This window comes from Sciurus vulgaris (assembly GCF_902686455.1).
Source record: "Sciurus vulgaris genome assembly, chromosome: 9".
Lineage (NCBI taxonomy): Eukaryota > Metazoa > Chordata > Mammalia > Rodentia > Sciuridae > Sciurus > Sciurus vulgaris.
In genome coordinates this window covers 7151684-7174486 of record NC_136469.1, presented here as the reverse complement: position 1 = coordinate 7174486, position 22803 = coordinate 7151684, and positions in this window count along the sequence as shown.

The window sequence follows — 22803 nt, the reverse complement described above, 5'->3', positions numbered from 1 at the left end:
TTCTTTAAAAAATATATTTTCAAAAAGTTTTAGATTCAGCAAATAAAACCATGGTTGAAACAGACATAAAATTTCACTATCCTTAGAAACTACAAGCTCCTAGTAAACCGGAAGAAGCAAGTCTTTTACCAGTTGATTGCTTAAGTATAGCTTAAAGCATGGACATGGTGAGTAATCCTTTTATTAAGTGTATGTCCGAGCAAACTGAAGACGATGGTCTTCACAATGAAGGAAACTGTGATACTAAATAATGTCTGAATGATGGTGATGTGACAGATACACAGGATGAAGCAACCGAAGTACACTCAGCGATTGCCTTTGTATGTGAATGACATTTGGTAAATAAAATAGTTGTAAACTGTCTCAAGTTAATCTCGTGTAAAGGAGAGTGAACAGGAAGTCTCCTGGCCGTTGCGAAGGTGAATGAGTGTTCAACAAGTCCAGTGCCAACCACGTCTAGTTCTTCGCTTGTGCTGTTTCCTGGGTGTGTTCATCTGCTTTTTCAAAACACTCAGAGTGGGGTTTTTGGCAGGGAGCAGTACACTCCCTTTCAAGTTTATACGCTCCTTCCTGTGTCTATGAATATTATGACTCTGTCCTAACACAGCCGCAAAAGAGAAGGTACAGTTGATCTGAAAGCAGGGGGAAATAAACAAAAGGCCCTGGCAGAATGGAGAGGGAGAACGTTCTGGTTGTTCCCTCTAAGAGGGAAGCAGGCCCCCTGCGTTGGCCAGGGTCCCAGCCCCGGCATTGGTCCTCTTTATCGGGCTGATCCAGAGATGTCCGCCCAAGGGGCTGGCGCGGGGGGCGCGGGGGGCGCCTTTTCAGGAGTGGGTTTGGGGAGGCGTCTGTTCTTTGGATTCCAAGTCAGTGAAAACGTCTGGAAAATGGATTCCATCTGGTTACCGCTCCAGGCAGAGGGGATGCTGTCACTGCGTGCAGGCTGGTGAGTCAGACCTGAACACAACCCAGAGAAGGAAGCAGGCGTTGTTCGGAGAGAAATCCAAGCCCAGCGTAAGTGCCAACAAGTGGGGTGAGCTTCTAGCAGGAAGTAAGGGACAGCGAAAGGGAAACCTGCCAGGAAGGAATTCCAGTTGGAATGCTGCGCGGTGACAGATGCGTGAGGCCCTGCGCCACAGCTGGTTTGCTTTCCCACTTACCCGTGAGCGTCTGGGCACGCGGCGCGGAGCGATCGTGGCTCGGCCTTGTGAAGGTTCAGCTGAGGCCCTGGACGAGCCTAGGAAATCCATTCCATTTCAGGCACGATCTCCTTGAATATATTTGAATTATTTAATTTCAACCTTTTTTTGAATAATTACTAAATTATTAATATTTTATCCGATGAGTGTTTTTTTCCTACAATAAGTATTTTAGTGAACGATCATTGGTTCACGTGTTGGAATTCTGATCCCCAGGTGAGGCACTAGGAAGGTGATTACCGGGAGGCTGGGCCCTTAGGAGTGGAATTAGTGCCCTGTGGAGATTTCTGAGAACAGGTTGCACGTGGTTCCTTAACACACTGAATCTGCAGGAGGCTTTATGGTGGGTCTCCTAGCCTCCAGACTTGAGAGAAATAAGGTGTTTATAAGCTGCCTACTGTATAGTGTTTTGTTACAGCACACTGTGTAAACTCAGACAGGTTATAATTACAGTTTCTTTAAAACTGAAGCTCAGTTTATTTTGTAGGCATTTATTTAAGCCTTATTTGCAGGATCTAAACACTAAAAATTTTTAAACAAAGCAGCAATTGTCTTGGCACAGACCAACTCTAACATGCCAAAAAAACAAGCCTCTGAAGGTAGATTTTATGTTCTCTGTAAAAATAATCTACTTACCTTCCCTCATCAAAGTCATGGAGAAAAAAATACTTCAGTTCCACTCCAGTATGCACTTAAGAGATAAGTATTTGCAAACTAGAATTAAGAGGGACTGAGTCTGAGACAATGATTTAGCATATTATATAACTAGTCATAACAAAACGGACCCATGGACTCTGAAATATAATTGTCAAGCCATCTCCTACCTACATATAACCTAAAATTTCATGGTATAGTCTTGAGCTCCTATGTAGGGTGCTTCGTTCAAACTGAATTATGGCTATCTATCACAAGCTGTGTATTAAATTTAAAGTAGTAATGATCGGTTCAATAGACAAGAGAAAAATACAAATAACAGATTATTCCATTCCTAAATAGAAATAGTTTGCCAATGTACCAGACTAGTTATGGTACAGTCTTTAAAATACCTGAATTATTAATCATTAACCATGATGAAATATAGTCTTACTTTTACAATTAATATTTTTAGGATCAGAAAAATACAGTGGAGTGAATAATCACACTGTACCATCTGAGAAACTTCTATTTTAACCTCTGGTTACTTATACTTGAATATACTAAAATATACTAAATACTAAAAATTACACGTGTGTGTGGAATATGTGCACGTACTGTTGTAAATTCACATTAAATCATGGGCTGCAGCAAGATGGGCAAGCAGACCTCAAATCTGCAAACCAGATTTACCAGCCAGATGAAACAGATGGGACTAATACTAGGATAACAACTTCCAATTAGCATTTTTGTGCAGACCAAAGGACTTGGACATATTCAGGGAGTACCTAAGCTAGGATCTGAAGTCTCAGATTGAACAGACAGAAAGAGAAAAACCGTATAGTCATAAAGTTTTGAGTTGAAATTCAAACTGAAATTTTGAATGTTGAATTCTCAGGCCGGAAATAAGATCAGAAGAAACAGAATAATGACTATCAAGAGGAAAGCAGTATCTCCAGGCCCATTGGTGATCTGCTGTGAAAATTTTGTATTGGCAGGTATGTTCTACTTCTCAATTACAAGGGACTCTTGATATTTACAACCAATAATTACAAATTAAATTGAAGGTGTTATATTGATGGAGAGGTCCTTGAATACCCTAATGATGTGTATGTGCATATCTGTTCATTTATGTGAATACCTACAACTTGTTCTATAAAAGGTATAAAATAATCATTGAAATTGTAAAAATCGCTAAGAGCCATTAATTGTTATTCTGTCATGTTCTAAATACTGTCATTGTATGTGATACCTGTAGGGACAGCCATGATGATGACATAGTTAAGAAATGCTGTTTTTAGGATCCACCAGATGAAACACAGGTCTGGGAAAGATATGCAATCTACCCTCGTTCATACAGTTCAGAAAACTGTAGAAGCAAAATTCAGAGTTGGGTCCTAGTGATTTCAGAGTTGTTGCAATATCAGTGCTAATCTCTGTGTTAGACTTGATGTTAATTTACCCAAATATTTCCAAATATGCTGTTAAATCTTTTAATACAAACTGTGAATTTAGGTGGTATGAGTTTCACTTTACTTTGCTTATATTCTGATGTTAAACAAAATTGTGGGAGGCCAATGGTTAGGACTGAGCTCCTGCACCAGGCCCCAATAAACCAGAATGCCATCCGTCATGGCAGATTCTGAGAAAGCCAACTGAAATATTCAGGAAAAAGGCAGATACTAAATCTGACCAGTTTCTCCTGAACACAGGCGTTTCCAGTCCATTTGAGTCAACTTAGTAAGGAAGTCCCCTTTGCCTGAACCTCTGCAGACAACTCACCTCAAGTACCCTGATGTGAACCAAGCATTTTTTTCCCCATCCTATTATTCCAGTTCCTTGTTCCCCTCTTAAAATACCAACTGTTCTCGCATTGCTCATTGGGATCTCTCATTCTGTTTTGGAGGATGCAGACTGCCAAATCATGAACCATGAATAAAAAACAATCAGATCTCTAATTAAATTTGTTGCAATGTTGTCTTTTGACACTGATAGAGATGTAATAGAATAAAGGGAGAAAAATGAACAACTCTACAAAAATACTAAACAGGATAATGATTAAGGTAAAATGTGCCAAAGGCTTGCTCTGCTTCTATGGAGAGGATCATGTGATTCCTGACTTTATTTCTATTTAAGCTGTGAATAACATTTATCAGTTTTCATTATGTTGAACCAAACTTGCATCCCTGGGATGAAACACACTTGATCTTGGGGCACCATCTTCTTAATGTGTTTTTAAATGTAGTTTGCTGATATTTTATTAATGATTTTTGCATCTTTGTTCATCATGACTGTTGTTCTGTAGTTTTCTTTCCTTGATGTGTCTTTGTCTGGTTTGGGTATCTGGGTGATACTGGCTTCACTGAATGAATTTATCAGTGTTCCCTCCCTTTCTATTTCATGAAATAATTTGAAGATTGATGTTAGTTCTTCTTTAAAGGTCTGATAGAACGTGCTTGACAATCCTTCTGGGCCTGGGCTTTTCTTTGGTGTTGGGCTTTTCATTAGTGCTTCAACCTAATTGCTTGACAATGCTGTTTGGGTTTTATATCAACTCATGGTTCAATTGGGGTACATCATATGTGTCTAGAAATTTTTCAGTATATCCTATGTTTTCCAGTTTATCAGAGTATAAATTTTCAAAATAGTTTCTAATGACCCTCTGTAATTTAGGGGTATCCGTGGTGATACCTCCTTTTTAATCTCTATTATAAATGATCATCATCAAGAACACAAAAATAAATGCTGGCGAGTATCTTGGTGGGAAAGCAAAGTAATGTAATCACTCTGGAAAGCAGTATGGAGAGTCCTCAAAAGACTTGGAATGGATCCACCATATGACCATTTGGTATTGATCCAAAAGAATTAGAATCGACACACGATGCAATGGTGCGGCAGGCACATCCATGTTTATAGCAGTGTAATTGACAATAGTCAAATTATGGATTCAGCCTGAGTGCTGGTCAGTAGATGAATTGATAAAGAAAAAGTGGTATATTTGCAAAGTGGAGTATTACTCAGTCATAAAGAAGAATGAAAGTATAGGTAAATGGATGTAACTGGAGAAATAAGTGAAATAAATCAGGCTCAGGAAGTGAAGGGTTGAACGTTTTATCTCATATGCAAAAGTTAGATGAAATAAAGGCAAAAGGGGAGGCATGGGGGATCCCATGAGAATAGAAGGGAGATCAGTATATAGAAGAAAGGGATTGAGGGAGTGGGAAGAAGAACAGGAAAAGGAAGAAACTGCAATAAAATTGACCAGATTATGCTGTGTGAAATAGGAATATATGACAGTGAATTTCACCCTTATGTATATTTACAAAGCATCCATTAAAAAATAAACAAATAAACAGGAAGAAGACCAGGAGAGAAGAGAATGAGAGGCTGGGAGGAAGGCAGGGAATGAATGAGAAAGCACTGGGGACCGAGCAGACCAAATTATAGTCCATGCATGTACGATGGTGTCAAAAGGACCCACTACTGTGTCTGACTAGAATGCACTGATAAAAATGCGGTTTTCTGAAAAGATAAGATATGCTAAAGCAAGCGAGATACACATAGGAGGAATTTCCTCTTCCTCCAGATTTCCTCTTTCACTCAACCCCTGTTATCCAGTCAGAATCTCTGACTTATTCCTCATATGAAATTAAATTTAGCATTTATATAGTTAAATTTTGAAAAGAAACAAAATCCTGCATGATAGATGAGGCCTTATGGCTCAGTTCTACCCTGCCTGACTGAAGTCGAGTTGCCTCGTGAATAGAGCAGCTTTTTAACTTTGATTCTAATTTTAGAGAAAATGTTTGATATATGTATATCTAGAAGCCAAGCAAAACTAGATCCTTATGACATTTTCTTAAAATTGTGTGACTTATCTGCAGTTTTCTCTCTATCACTCTTACAAAGTGACAACCAGTTCTAGCAACAGTGTTTTCAATTCATAGACGGTCACTTCAGGATTCAGAGAGAAGTTATAATGAAAGAGTCTGTGATAATCTTTTTCCTTCATTTACACTCAATTCTGGAAAATGCTGGAGATGAAATCCAAGGCCATTGGTAAGAAACCTAGTTTTAATCCTGCACACACGTGGCAAGTTCATGCTTGGAACTGCACAGTGTGCGTATTTGGGGGTTACAGGATGTCCACACGCACCACAGACTCAACTAGAAAGAGTTACCAAAAACAGCCCCTGACTCCACCTCCCACATCCTTCCTTCAATTCATTGAGTTAATTGTGCCAGGTGAGCATGATTAGTTGGCTGGGTACACAAGGCCACCTCCATGACTCATGACCATCCTCTACACAACGACACCATTGTTGTTTTAAAAGGCAAGTCAGTGTCCCTGAGTAAATAGGGAGACTTCTTATTAAGCCTTTCAACTGAAGTAGGTTCTCATGCAAATTCCAAACTTGTGTAATAAAACCAGTTTTTTTACTTACTTCCAACTTAACCAGATAGCAGGCTGATTGAACCTGGGATCATAGCAGTCTGTGCCTCCATGGCCAGCAGGGACGCATGCGCGGTGTGCACCATCGTGGTTTTTGTCTGTATATGATCTTCTCTTTCCTAATGAAGTCTTGAAGCAAGCTTTCATACATTCGCAATCAATACAGTTGATAATAAAGAAATTGTATCTTGTGTTGCAGCAAAATAAGAGCATTTAGGTGAAAATCACAGGTTTCCTTGTTTTATATGATTGGTGGACAAAAAATAGAGGAGTCACTTTTTTAGCTATGTTTCTATGAGAAGCTTCCCTCCATTTTTTTCTTTTCTTTCTCTTTTTTTCTTTCTTTGAGGTATCACGGATTCTTGCCCTTACATTTATAAAGAATCAGCTGTTTGTGAAGCACTGTGTTATAATTGAGAATAAAATGGAAATGTGCTTAAAAAGCTAAAGACACCTTTAAAGCAACAGCAGGTCAAGATTGGCAGCAGCTCCTAGGGGGCTTAGGCAGTCACTGGACCCCAGCTGAACCAAGTTAATCATTGTTTTTGTGGTTAAGGGCAAGGCACACTGTATATTCTAATTTTAATCTGTTAAAATCAAACTTATAACGTATTGGTGGAGTTCGCAATCTGCATTAGAGTCATACTAGAATTAACAGTATTTCAAATGATATTTTCCCTTACTGTGTAATATGTTATTTTGAAAATGTTCTGTAAAGATAGGAGAAGAAAGTTATAGATATTTACATCTTTCTAATTGCTCTTACCTATTTTCTAACTTTAAAACATAAACAAAAGATTAATAGGAATAGAACTATGAGACTCTGGTACTCTAAACCACTGTGAATAACCTTCATGAACTTTATTTTTGTTTTTGAATGGCCCTAGAGAAAAGGAACTGAGTACAAGTGCTTGGACATCAATCATTTCTACTTAAAATCATGATAAATGACAGAAAAGGCCACTGTCAAGGAATAACTCCAGGGACTAAAAAAATGAGGGTAAAAAGAAAGAGAGAGACAGAGGGGAGTGGGATTTTTAGGTCAATAAAACCACATCCAAAAGTAAGCAAAACAATATCCAGTCACAAAAATCTCCAGCCCAGGCAGCAGCGATGGGAGGGAGCAGAGGCGCCAGAGCTGGGCACTCTGTGATGGCTGGGAGTGACACTGGGGCCAGCTGGGGCTCTGCTCCTCTGCCTGGGGAACCCGCTGGACCGTCTTGCAAGCTGATCCTTCCAGCACCAGCTCAGGAGCTGGTCAGGAGCTCAGGAGCGTCCAGCGAGGCGACTTTGCTTTAGGCACGTGGGACACCTTGGAACCACTGAGGAAAATTGTCACCCCTTGCCTGAGTACTTATCATAAGGCTCAATGGTAAGAATGACAGAGGGATGAAATGAGATTGGTGGACAAAATGTGTCCCAAAACGTTTGTGAAAAGCATTCTCTTTAAAAAGGCACAGAAAGTTCCAGAATAGAGCAAGTGACACCAAGAAAAGAAAGTTCTGAAGTTTAGAATAAATGTGCTTTAATGTGAAGCATGAAGACAATGCAGTGGCAAATGAGAATTTGGACATGTTTTAAAGTAAAATGGTGGAACCTTAAAATTATAAGAAAACAATAGATGATATGAACACTAATGTCAGTGTCATTAAAATTAATGGAATGGACCAGGCACAGTGGCACATGCCTGCAAACCCAGTGACTCAGGAGGCTGACATAGGAGGATAAGAAGTTTGAGGACAGCCTCAGCAACATAGCAAGGCCCTAACTCAAAAAATTTTTTGAAATAAAAATAAATAAAGTAAAAGGGGCTGAGGTTGTGACTTAGTGGTAGATTTCTCCTGAATTTAATCCCCAATTCCAAATACACATGAAATTGAACTAAGAGGTTTCTCCTTACTCCATAGGTAGAATATAATGACAGGGGGTTAGGGGTATAGGGAGAGCACCTGCCTAGCATGTGCAAGGACCTGGGTTCAATTCCCAGCACCGCCAAACAAACAAAAGAGATAATGACTGAAATGTATTGACTACTCGCTCTGAGCCAAGCTCTTTTTACATCATGTCTCCTTCTACCCCTATCCATAACTAAGTCCATGTTCATATCTGTATTCATGTAACTACAGCTGTTTGTGAAAAGTGAGAAGAACCAAGCCTGGCTACAAGTGCACTCCCCAGAGGAACTATCCGGTCCTCAACCCTCACCTGCTACAATGATATCTCCCTCCCTGAACCAGCTCTACTCCCACACCCAGCAGGAAGCAGTTACTGAAGGTGGATCTTCACCCATGCGCCCAAAGGGATTTTCTTATAAAAACAAAAATGGGGGAATGTAGCACTCAGTCGGCTGCCTGGTGGGCGGACACATAGTGGCAGGTCCGCAGCTGCCCATGTGAACCCACTGGGTGTTGGTTGGCTGTGGCAGTCAGCAGGCGGGAACTGGGTTTGCCCTACAATCTGGCTCTCGCCTTGGGCCTTGGGCTGCCTAGGACCAGTGCACCCTACGACCTCGTGGGGCTCATCATTCCTGGGCAGTCCAGTGCAGGGCATACCTGCGGGGAAAGGCAAGGAGGCCTGACAGCACCCCAGCTGTCAGTCTGCAATCCTAGTCAGCCTTCGGTCCACTTGTCAGCAGCTATTGGCTTAATCCGTAGCCCACAAATTCTAACTGCTCAGCAATTGGCCCAACTGTCCTTAGCCCAGGATATTCAACTACTTAAGTGAAGCTCCCTGCCATGTGCTTTCTCTTGTACTCTCTCTCTCTTCAGGGAAGACACTGTTTGTCTGCCTAATAAAATCTCTTGCATGAGTTCCCACGTCCTGAGTGGTTTGTCTGGGTGCCTTTTCACTTTTCAATTTGTATATTGAAGGATAAAAGAATTTCTACCTCCAAACATGCCACTTTGACCTCAGAATATTTGGAGTGAAGACACTTGGAACAAAGCAGGTACCAGAAGTTCTCTCTGAATCCCATTTTGCCTCCTAAAACTAAGAGATGTGCTCCATATACCAGGAGGAAAGCCAGGCTCCGGTCACCTGGGCTGGGAGTTCAGACCAGAGAAACCTGCACAAGCCAGTCCTGTGCAGTCCTCCTGGAATCCCTGGCCACTTGGCCATGGTTGCTGCCCTCACCCAGCCCCCTTTCCTCGTCATGGTTTCAGCCTGACTCAGGGTGTAAGTGTCCATCTGCTTACGATGCCACTGCTTCTTTGGGTCTTCATCTCCCTAGGAGGGCACTCATATCACATAAAACTTTTGTTAAATGAATTGGCCTCTTCTTCTGTGGATCTGTTTATGTTAATTTAATTCTCAAGCTCAGGTGAAACCCTAAGATGGTAAGGGTAAAAGTTTGCCTCTCTCATTTTGTCAATGTCCAAAACTAGTCCCTGTGTAACATCGGCCTGTCTGTCCACTAGCTGGCTGCCTCTAAGCCGTTTACTTTTCGCACAGTCCATCACAGCTCCGTCCACATCCGTGAGAACCTGGGGCGCTGAGGAGCCATGTTGCAGGTATTCTTGACTCACCTTGGATTCCAACCTCAGGCACCAGCTTTACAGCCAATACCCATTTTCTTGCACTAAGGAGAATTCTTAAAATGAGATGAACATTAAGATTCAGGGAAAGTCCCAACATCAATTTTAAAAGGAATTTCAAAATGGAGGTCATAGAGAAAACAGATGAGGAAGATAAATGAATAATAGAATAATATTTGGGAGAGATGGAGAGACATAGACAACTGGAAATTGGAAACATTTCTCTAAGGCAGAAAAGAATGAAAAATTAAAAAGCTAAGTACTCCACATGTGGACATATTGGTCTACAAGTTTAGGAAGTTTAAGTTATCAAAGATAAATGTAGTAGAAGTTTGTAGAAGGAAAGCAAAAAAGACAAATTATTTCATTGATGAAACATTATTATTAGTGCTCCAATAATTAATATGATTCCTGGAAGATAAAACAAAACAAAATCTTTAAGTTTTGGAGTGAAACTGACCTTAAATAACTATTTTTCAATAGCCAGGTAACATTCAAATGAGTTATTTTCATATATTTAAAATGTGCTTATTATAAGGAAATATCCTAAGTTTACCTGAATGGAAAAGATAAAAAAGAAAAAAAAAAGTAGCAACAGGTTTTGGGGAGAAGAGTTTACCTTATTCTTGAAGGGAAATATTCTACTACTAGAAAAGCTTGACAAGAAAAATATCCTTATATCTTACATTTTAAGGTGACTATCATACTTGAAAATACTTAAGCTAGGTAGGAAACTAGGTGATAATAAAAACACCAAGTCTTGATGGCAGATATGTTAAGAGCAACCCTGTATTAGTACATTTAGTACATACAGTGTGGGAAGATCTGCATTACATATTTTAAATAAATTACCTTTGATTTATTCATGTTTTCACCCTCTTATCTCTGGTACATATTTGTGTAAAAATTGATGGACAAATTGGCATGGTGGCACATACCTGTAATGGAAGCAGCTCAGAGGCTGAAGCAGAAGGATCACAAGGCCAGACTCAGTAGCCTAGCAAGATCCTGTCTCAAAATGAAAAGTAGAAAGAACTGGGTTTGTAACTCGGTGGTAAGGTACCCCTGGACTCAATCCCCAGTACAAAAAGAATTGATAGATAAATAAATAATAGTTGAAAAGATAAGACTTAATATGAATCAGGGTAAAACTTTCCTTTAATTCAGAAACTAGAAAGACCAAGAAACTAGTGTCAACTGATCTGTCAGAAATGAAATCATTTATCTTGCTTCATTCTGACATTTGCATTCAAAATATTGATAATATGTAAATACAAGAAATTTTGAATTTACTATAACAAAATAAGTGACAGTTTGAAGTTCCTGGTTTTGCTTTTGTGTAAAATCAAAGAATGGCACTAATGGCCTGGCTGACATCCTTGAACAGGATTTCACGTTACATCCTGGTGTCACCTGAAACCTCTGGTCCAGCAAGGACAGGGCACAAATCAAGATCCTCAGACTTTGAGAAGCAAAAGAAACCCATTTGATGTACATACCATATTCCACTTTTCTAACAGAAATTGTAATACAACAGCTTAAGGAAACACATAGACAAAATAGAAGTCTAAGTTGCACTTACCAGAGAGAGAGTGTGCGTTTCCTTCTGAGCCCACCCCTCCCCATCTTAGCTCTCTTGGTTTGGTTTTGCTTTTCTTGTACAGAGCATGATACTCCTGACTTTGACCTCTGCTAAAGTGAGTTCCTAATTCCAAGAACAATTCTTATTTTCTTCTCTTTCATGTTGATTATGTAACCAAGGTTTACATTTCAAGAGGACCACTGCTAATGCTTAAAACATACACATAAATGTAACTATGCATATGTGTATTTGCCACAAAAATATGTCCAAGCAAAAGGAAAACATATTTCCTTCAGGAGCACTCAATGTAATCATAATTATACACACAGTTATCTATCAGTTCTTCTGGACAACTAGCATATTAACTTTGTTAAAATAAGGTTTAAAAAGGGAATACTTAAAAAGATTTGTATTCTTTTAACAAAAGAATGCAGAGACTCTTGAAAAATCATAGAATGGATAAATTTTGTTTTTAATTATTAAAAAAAAAACCTCATCAGTTACATCTCTACTTTTATCCTATTTATTTCAGATCTAAATGATCTTTCTACCTGTTTATCAAACTCCTCACCACTAGGGCACCTTGTCCTCAGCTCTTTGAAAGAAGGAACTTTTAGTACCTTGACTTACACTCATATATAAATACATCAAATATTATGTTTATAGGGTAAAAGTTAAATCAGTACAGAAAATAATAAAACTTAAACATTGCGATCTCAGTAAGTGGGAGAAAGATAAGGAACTTTGAAAGGCAGGGAACCCTCAAGATTCATCATGACATGTTGCTAGTGAATGACACCTTATAAGAGACTTCACCGAGGTCTGATCCTAATATTCTCTCCCCTCCAAAAAAGAAACATTGAAATTATATTTATCAGTGTCCAAAACTGACCCCTTTAAAGGTCAGTTAAATGACACTTCCACGAAATGTGAGATCAAGGTCTTCTGTACCTGGCCACAGCATGATAAGTTGGGTGATTCTGATGACCTTTTCAAATGAAGCTGATTGGTACATAGGCAAGATCCATCATGTGGCCAGATGGACCTATATTGGTGACAATGGCAGCTGCAGTGATCTGAACAACCAGCTATCGAAATGTGCATTTTCCTATCTCAGGCAGCCTACTGTATAACTATGTAACTATAGTAATGGTAAATTACTACAGAAACATCTATTTTTTTCTGTCTCAAAGATCCTCTGTTATAACTTAAGTGGTAAATAATACATGCTGTTTCTTCCATATTTTTATTACAGACAGAAGTCCAAGTAGGAAATTAAATTTAGATTCTTTAAGTGATGAATTGTGTAAACATTTATTACATTTTCATCTGCGTAAGACAGCTAAGCTGACCTACTTTTATGGGGATCATATAAAAGAACATAAGGCAATAATTGTGCCTGGATCCAACAGCTCCATCTGTCTTTACAATCTCTTTTTCCATTGGCTTCATGTGGAACGTACCGGTGGCCAGGGTCAGTAGTGCACACTGAAACTTGATTAAAGTTGTAGATGAAATAACAGGACCTGTTTAATCTTTGCAAACTTGATCCATGGAAGACATCACAAACTTCCACAGACGATCAGTGCTGCTCACTCTGCATGGATAACTGCACCTCTGCCGCCCCTCTTTCAAGGGCTAACTGCAACGGGGTTGGACTGAACCCTTCCTTTACTGTGTGACCTTGAGAACCTAATGCATCACGCTACCGTACCACTGCCTTCTGGCCTTTAGAACAATGGGGCTCAGTACCTCCACAGCTTTTCTGTGAGGAATAAAGGTAATATACCAAGTGCAACCAAAGGCTTGGCACAAAACAGCGACTCAATGTCATTGTCTGACCACTCAGGTCCTCACTGCGAAAGCAGAGTCTGTGCCCACCCCTAGTTTTACTAGGAATGGATTGTTGGTGTCCTCACTGACACACACTTTGCCAATATGGTCGTCAGCCTCCTGGCATGATGAAGTCCTGACTGTCACACAAGCACTTGTACCTCTATTTTGCAATCTACTTTTAACTGAGAAAATGAATATTCCAGGAATAGTTATCCTAGGGAAAAGAAATCGAGTCTGAGGAGATCCAAGATGGCGGACTAGAGGGAGGCTGCGTTCCTTGTAGCTCCGTAACTCCGATTTCAAGCAGAGGATATCTGTTTCTTGGCGAGGCAGTTATGCTGCTTATTGATCCCCTGGTGTTTACCCCCATGTGTCTGCTGTGATCACCTGCAGTTTGCCAGCATATCGATGCCTTTTTTGAGTGCAGATTGCTCACTGTCAGGCACCTATCATCTGCCATTTGCCTGCCTCTCACCTGTCCATCGCCTGCCTTACACCTATCCATCACCCAATGCTCGAGGTTCACCTACCGATTGTCCGACAACAGTCAGCAAACTGATTGCCAACCGCCAGTGGAGTGCCAGCTGCCTGCTGTTGCCTGGAAGTTCACTGTGAAAGTACCTGAAGGTTTGATTACACGTGGCTGCCGCCATTTTGAGACAACAGCCAGGCCCCGTAAGACCCCTGGCCAGACTGACTGAGCCCCATCTCCAGGATCCCTCAGCCCGACTGATCACTCCCTGCCTCTGGGGCCCACACATCGACTGACTGCTCCCTGCTGACAGGACCCCCAGACCAACTGACTGTGCCCTATCACCAGGATCCCAGACCAACTGCACCCGGCCTCCAGGATCCCACAAGCACACGAAACACACCCAATCTCCAGGACCCCTGCCTGACCAACCGCATCCCACCTCCAGGACCTCCAGCTGACCACGTTGACACCCTGAGCTGCAGCTCCCCATTTGCCAACACATTTGGAAGCCAGAGCGGCCATCTTGGATAATCCTGGAAGCCCTAGCTCTGATCTTCAGGTGGGGCATATCCCATCCTGAGATGCCTGCTGGAGGCTTGAAGCTCATTGTCAGGTACTTCTCATGCATCAGGCTACTGAACACTGGGAGGTTTCATTACTATATGACTGTTATACTGTAGATTTTCTTTTTTCTACTTATTGAAAATTCTTGTTTTTATTTCTTTACTTTTCTTGCTCTCTTTTCCTTTTGTTTACCTGTTCCCTCAGAGTTTCTTTCTCCCTTTTCTGCATGCTAAAATCCAATTTCTTTTGATTACACTCTCACCATTTCTATTATCTAGAACTTCTGTATATTCTTTTCTTATCCCATGAACAGCCACATTCTACATCCCTCTGCATCCATTAGAAACTGCAGACCTTATTGCAAAAATGTTTGTTTTACTGAAGATAATATTTGAACTCATTCTGTTTATTAAGACAGAGAAGATGGTAAGAAATCATGAACAGAATCTCCAAGAACTATGGGACATCATAAAAAGACCAAATTTAAGAATTATTAGGATTGAGGAAGGCACAGAGATACAAACCAAAGGAATGAACAACCTATTCAATGAAATAATATCAGAAAATTTCCCAAACCTGAAGATTGAAATGGAAAATCAAATACAAGACGCTTACAGAACACCAAATGCACAAAATCACAACAGATCCACACCAAGACACATTATAATGAAAATGTCTAACATTCAAAATAAAGATAGGATTTTGAAGGCCGGGAGAGAAAAGCATCAGATTACATATAGGGGGAGATCAATACAGATAGCAGCCAACTTCTCAACCCAGACTCTAAAAGCTAGAAGGGCCTGGAACAATGTATTTCAAGCTCTGGAAAACATGGTTGCCAACAAAGAATCCTATACCCAGCAAAACTAACCTTCAGATTTGAAGATGAAATAAAATGCTTCCATGATAAAGAAAAGTTAAAAGAACTTACAAATAGAAAGCCTGCACTACAGAATGTTCTTAACAAAATATTCCATGAGGAGGAAATAAAAAACAACAATGTAGGTCAGCAAAGGGAGGAACTACCATAGAGAAAAACCACTCAAAGGAGAAATCAAGCCAACTTAAACACCAAAAGTAAGCCAAATGACTGGGAATACAAATCATATCTCAATAATAACCCTGAATGTTAATGGCCTAAACTCATCAATCAAAAGACATAGACTGGCAGAATGGATTAAAAAGAAAGATCCAACAATATGCTGCCTGCAAGAGACTCATCTCACAGAAAATGACATCCACAGACTAAAGGTGAAAGGATAGGAAAAAACCTACCACGCACATGGACTCAGTAAAAAAGCGGGGGTTTCCATCCTTATATCAGATAAAGTGGACTTCAAGCCAAAGTTAGTCAGAAGGGATAAAGAAGGACATTTCATACTGCTTAAGGGAACCATAAATCAGGAAGACATAACGATAGTAAATATTTATGCCCCAAACAATGGTGCATCCCTGCACATCAAAGAAATCCTTCTCAATTTCAAGAATCACATAGACCACAACACAATAATTCTGGGTGATTTAACGCACCGCTATCACCACTAGATAGATCTTCCAAACAAAATCCAACCAAAGAAACCATAGAACTCAATAACACAATCAATAACCTAGACTTAATAGACATATATAGAATATTCCATCCATCAACGAGCGGTTTCACTTTCTTCTCAGCAGCACATGGAACCTTCTCGAAAATAGACCATATGTTATGCCACAAAGCAGCCCTTAGGAAATGCAAAAAAATAGAGATACTGCCTTGTGTTCTATCAGATCATAATGGACTGAGAGTAGAAATCAATGACAAAATAAAAACCAGAAATTACTCCAACACATGGAGACTAAAAAATATGCTATTGAATGAAACATGGATAACAGAAAACATCAGGGAGGAGATAAAAAAATTCTTGGAGGTCTATGAGAATGACGATACAACATTTCAAAATCTCTGGGACACTAGGAACGCAGTACTAAGAGGAAAACTCATTGCATGGAGCGCATTCCAATAAAGAATGAAAAGTCAACAACTAAATGACCTAACATTACAGCTCAAAGCCCTAGAAAAAGAAGAACAGAATAACAGCAAAAGTAGTAGAAGACAGGAAATAATTAAAATCAGAGCTGAAATCAATGAAATTGAAACAAAAGAAACAATTCAAGAAATTGACAAAACAAAAAGTTGGTTCTTTGAGGAAGTAAACAAAATGAACAGACCCTTAGCCACACCAACAAAGAGAAGGAGAGAGAAGACTCAAATTACTAAAATACATGATGCAAAAGGAAATATCACGACAGACACCACTGAGATATAGAACATAATGAGAAGCTACTTTGAAAATCTGTATTCCAACAAAATAGAAACTACCAAAGACATTGACAAATTTCTAGATACATATGCTCCTCCCAAACTGAACCAGGAGTACATACACAATTTAAACATATCAATATCAAGCAATGAAATCAAAGAAGCCATTAAAAATCTACCATCCAACAAAAGCCCAGGAACAGACAGATTCTCAGCCAAGTTCTCCAAGACCTTCAGAGAAGATCTCATTCCAATACTTCTCAAAGTATTCCAGGAAATAGACAAAGAAGGTACCCTACCAAACTCATTCTATGAAGCTAATATCATCCTAATACCCAAACCAGGAAAAGACACAGCAAGGAAAGAAAATTTTAGACCAATATCCTTGATGAATATAGATGCAAAGATCCTTAACAAAATATTGGCAAACTGTATCCAAAAACATATTAAGAAAAATCGTGCACCACGATCAAGTGCGGTTCATCCCTGGAATGCAAGGATGGTTTAACATCCATAAATCAATAAAAATAATCCATCATGTCAATAGACTTAAGAATAAGAAACTTATGGTTATTTCAATTGATGCAGAAAAAGCATTTGAGAAAATACAACACCCCTTCATGATCAAAACTCTAGAAAAAATAGGGACAGTAGGAATATACCTGAACATTTTAAATGCTATTTATGCTAAGCCCATAGCCAACATCATTCTTCATGGAGAAAAACTGAAACCATTCCCTTTAAAAATGGGCACAAGACAGGATGTCCTCTTTCACCACTTCTATTCAACATTGTCTCGAAACTCTAGCCAGAGCAGTTAGGCAGACTAAAGAAATTAAAGGGATACAAATAGGAAAAGAGGAACTTAAGCTTTCACTATTTGCTGATGACATGATTCTGTATTTAGAGGATCAAAAAACCTCCTCCAGAAAACTTCTAGACCTCATCAATGAATTCAGCAAAATAGTAGGCTATAAAATCAACATGCATAAATCTGAAGCATTTTTATATGCAAGTTACGAAACAGCTGAAAGGGAAATGAGGAAAACAACTCCATTTGCAACAGCCTCAAAAAAAAAAAAAAAAAAAAACTTGGGCATCAATCTAACCAAGGAGGTAAAAGACCTCTACAATGAAAACTACAAAACACTGAAGAAAGAAATTGAGGAAGACCTTAGAAGATGGAAAGATCTCCCATGTTCTTGGATAGGCAGAATTAATATTGTCAAAATGGCCATATTACCAAAAGTGCTATACAGATTCAATGCAATTCCAATTAAAATCCCAATGATGCACCTTATAGAAATAGAGCAAGCAATCATGAAATTCATCTGGAAGAATAAGAAACCCTGAATAGCTAAAGCAATCCTTAGCAAGAAGAAAGAAACAGGGGGTATTGCAATACCAGAACTTCAACTACACTATAAAGCAATAGTAACAAAAACGGCATGGTATTGGCACCAAAATAGACAGGTAGATCAATGGTTCAGAATAGAGGACACGGACACAAACCCAAATAATTACAATTTTCTCATAATAGACAAAGGTGCCAAAAATATGCAATGGAGAAAAGATAGCCTCTTCAACAAATGGTGCTGGGAAAACTGGAAATCCATATGCAACAGAATGAAACTAAACCCCTATCTCTCACCCTGCACAAAAATCAACTCACAATGGATCAAGGACCTTGAAATAAGACCAGAGACCCTGCAGATTATAGAAGAATAAGTAGGTCCAAATCTTCAACTTGTTCTCTTAGGATCAGACTTCCTTAACAGGACTCCCATAGCACAAGAAATAAAAGCAAGAACCAACAACTGGAATAGATTCAAACTAAATAGCTTTCTCTCAGCAAAGGAAACTATCAGCAATGTGAAGAGAGAGCCTACAGAGTGGGAGAATATCTTTGCCACTCATACTGCAGATAGAGCACTAATTTCCAGAATATATAAAGAAGCTCAAAAAACTCTACATGAAGAATACAAATAACCCAATCAACAAATGGGCTAAGGATATGAACAGATGCTTCACAGAAGAAGAACTACAAACAGTCAACAAACATATGAAAAAATGTTCACCATCTTTAGTAATAAGAGAAATGCAAATCAAAACTACACTAAGATTCCATCTCACCCCAATTAGAATGACGATTATCAAGAATACACACAACAATAGGTGTTGTAGAGGTTGTGGGGGAAAAGGTACACTCATACATTGCTGGTGGGGATGCGAATTAGTGCAGCCACTCTGGAAAGCACTGTGGAGATTCCTCATAAAACTTGGAGCGGACCCAGCATTTGACCCAGGTATCCCACTCCTTGGCCTATACGGGAAGGACTTAAAATCAGCATACTACAGAGATACAGCCACGTCAATGTTCATAGCTGCTGAATTCACAATAGCCAGACTGTGGAACCAACCTAGATGCCCTTCAATGGATGAGTGAATAAAGAAACTGTGGTATATATGTACAATGGAATATTACTCAGCTATAAAGAATAATAAAATTATGGCATTTGCAGGCAAATGGATGAAATTGGAGAATATCATGCTAAATGAGATAAGCTAATCTCAAAAAACCAAAGGATGAATGATCTTACTGATAAGTGGATGATGACACATAATGGGGGATCAGAGGGGGGCAAGAATGGAGGAAGGAGGACTGTATAGAGGGAAAAGAGAGGTGGGAGGGGCGGGGGGAACGAAAAAAATAACAGAATGAATCAAACATCATTATTCTATGTAAATGTATGATTATGCAAATGGTATGCTGTTACTCCATGTTCAAAAAGAAACAACATGTATCCCATTTGTTTACAATAATAATAAATTAAAATAACAAAAAAACAGTACAGAAACAAACAAAAATGAACCAACCCTGATGGTTGGATTAGCTCCAAATCCAGTAGTTCAACCTTCTGAAATTTTCCAGCCATTGGTTTTTAATAATAAAATGAACAGAATAAAACTCAGGTTAAAGGATTGCTTAATTTCTGATAATAAGTGATTCCAGTGATTAGCAGCAGTGATTCAAATTGTTTAGCAGCAATAGCTGTAACAAGTGGACAAAAAAATGTTTCTTAGAACTCTGATTTGATCATGAGCCATGTTTCTTTAAGTCATCTGATGACAACAAACACTTTGTGTTTGTACAAAGAAAGAATTTCCCACATAGTGACATTAAAACTGCTGAATTTTGGGGGGAAAAAAAAGAGAAATCGATAGTGAGGGGGAAAAACTGATCTTTGGTGATTCATTGATTATTTTGTTAGGGAACACTTTGATCACTCAGTATAGGGTAGTAATTACAATGTATTTCCAGGAATGAGGAGATAGCAATCAATTCATAAGTACATTTATTTCCCTAAACTTACGTCCCTTTCAAAATATATTCTGTTGCTCTGGATTCTGTTGCTTTTTATTCTCACAATTTTTTTTGCATTGCCCTGCTGTGAGCCAGCCCCCTTCATCTCCTATCTGGGTTACAGGACTAATTGGCCTCATTCCCATTCCTCCCTGATTTGTTTTCAGTAGTGCATCAGAGCCATCTCTGCTAGTGTTACTGGATGGTGGTCTTTCTCTCCTTAAAGGGCCATCGGAGTACACTATTGCAACGTCTTTCTGCCTCATTCAGTGTTGATGTTTATTTTATTTTAACAAAATAACATTTCCTTATGAAAACACCCTCGAAAATATTTAGCTTATTATTTTAGTTTCCATTCCTAGCCAGATACTTTATCTAAATCTTCCAATTTCCAAAATGCACTACTTTCTATATGAAGAATGATAGTAACTTATCTGCACTGAGGTTACAGAAAACATTAAACACATAAATCAGAACTAGGGTATTTCTGTAACTATAACCAGCCTTGCTCTGGTTGTTGAACACACATCTAAATATCATCTTATTTCTTATTTTACTTAATCTGGAAGTTCCCTCCCTCCCTCCCTCCCTCCCTCCCTCCCACCCTTCCTTCCTTCCCTCCTTCCTTCCTTCCTTCCTTTTCTCCTCTTCCTGTAGTGTCGTACTGACCCTACTGTCCCCAGCTTTAATGCACCTGACTCACGCTGTCTTCCGGGTGCCCTGGTCTGTAAGCGCTATTACTCACATGTGCTCCTGTACAGTAGACTAAGTGATTAGAATTCCACGTTCCATCTCCTGTGCCACTAGATTTTTTTCCTGCCTCTCTTGTCTCTATACAGCTTTCCTGTCAGCACTAAGACAAAATCATAGGTGTCACTTCTCTTTGGATGATAATATTTTCTACATTTTAAATATATTTGAACCCTGTAGAAATATGGAAACGTGTATAGGTGTTTCTGCCTACATATGCATCAGTCGGTCAATTGATCAATAGATAGCTGTGCTGTAAAGGAGCTGCTCTGTGGTTTGAATATGGTTCGGCCCCTCTGAACATCTGTGGACATTTGGTTGCTGGGCAGTGTTGGGAGGTGGGCAGTGGCAGGAGTTTGGGTAGCGCTGCTGAATTTAGAAATAAATTAATGTACAACAGAACACACACCAATTCAGGATCATTAATCAGCTAGTCACTTAAGACTCATTACAAATCTGGTCACTCATTTCTTTGGCCAGATTTCTTTTTTAAAAGTCTTCAGAATGGTGTCTATAATGAAAAATGTGTAACAGAGAACTCATCCTTTCAGAACTCATTGTATTCAATTTAGTACTTGTATGGGGTTAGATGGGGCTGTGGAGAAAAGCCTGCCCTAAATGGTTGGTTAAACATGCTGTAACTTTATTTCTCATTCTGAGAAATCTATAAATGAGCAGCCATGGCTGAGCCCTAAGCCCTGGCAGGCACGTGGACCTTAGCAGGCTTCCGGCTTTCCGTTCTGCCAGCTTTCTGTTCTGCCATTCTTAGGGCTTGGCCCTTAATCTGAAGGACAGAGAATGATTTCTAGTCATCATCTCTGATAGGACCAGCTATATAATTTCTAGAGTATGCATATGAAATAAAATACTGGACACCTTTTTCACAAAGCAGGAAAATAAATGCTATTAAAGGTAGAGAAGTGTAGAAAAACCTCTGCAGTTTCTTGCGCAACTTCATAGAATTTTTTTCTTTGCTATCAATATTCTAAGTAAATAAAAGTTAAAATATTAAATTGGTCACATTAATTTTACTATGTGTTTGTTATTGCAGATACTTGACTTAAGTGCAAATATCAAATATTTAGCCTATATAGCTAACTCATTAAAATTAGATCATTCATATTTCATAGCTCATCCAGAGCAGAGGAAACACTGAATAAAACTAACCCAAGTGGTTTCCTTTCACTTTTTAAAAGCACACAATCTACCCTCACCCTCTACTTTCCTTCCTACTGCTGAGTGAGGCAAGAATGGAAGGAAAAGAGGCGTGGGCTGTCTGACATCTCTGTCCTGGAAGTCCTCGGTTTCACCCGAGCCGTTGGCGGTTAACAAGGCAGCGTCACAGGCAGGAGAGGATGTGAGCAGGCTCCTGGCTCCTTTGTGCTTCTTGGATAGCTGCTGCTTCATCTGGAACCAGAAGAACATTTTTCAAAGTGTAGGCTGCTGGAACTGACCGTGTCCCCTGCGTGTTCAGCTGAACACCAGGTAGTGAGTTGGACTGGGCTCACTGCAGCCCTTCCTGGGTCCCACACATTGCCAATGGTACCCGTGTCCTCAGGCCTTGGGATGCCTTGTCTGAGGCGTGTGGGCTCTCTGGAGCACACTGCATGTGTCCCTCCTGCTCAAGCACCTGCTCCATTCTCCAAGGCACTTCACCTGCAAAACACAAGTTCAAGGATAAAACTACTATGGATGTTCAAGAAGGCTGCAGTGGAGCAATGGCCCAGCCTGAGGGCCTCGGGGCGTGGGAGCCAAGCAGGAGCTTCCCTGGGGATTCTCCGCACAGAGCCCTGGAGGTTGTCCTGCCTCCTCTTTCCACTTTCCGTGAGGAAAGTGGTTGTGGGTTGCAGGAAGGAGGGAAGAAGCAGAGGACCTGCATCAGTTATATTTTGAGATTTCCCAGAAGCAGCCCTTACATGTTAATATTTTAACTGATAATTCCAAGCTTTTGAAGAAAACCTTGTCTTGTCTGATTACCTTACAAGATGAGTTGCAAGATTTTAAATTCTACTCAAATCCAAAATTGTCCTTGTCATATGCAGGAGATAATCTCTCCTTTCTCCAGCACCATTCAGAGATCTGGGTTAAGTGGCCAAATCATTCCTTATTTAA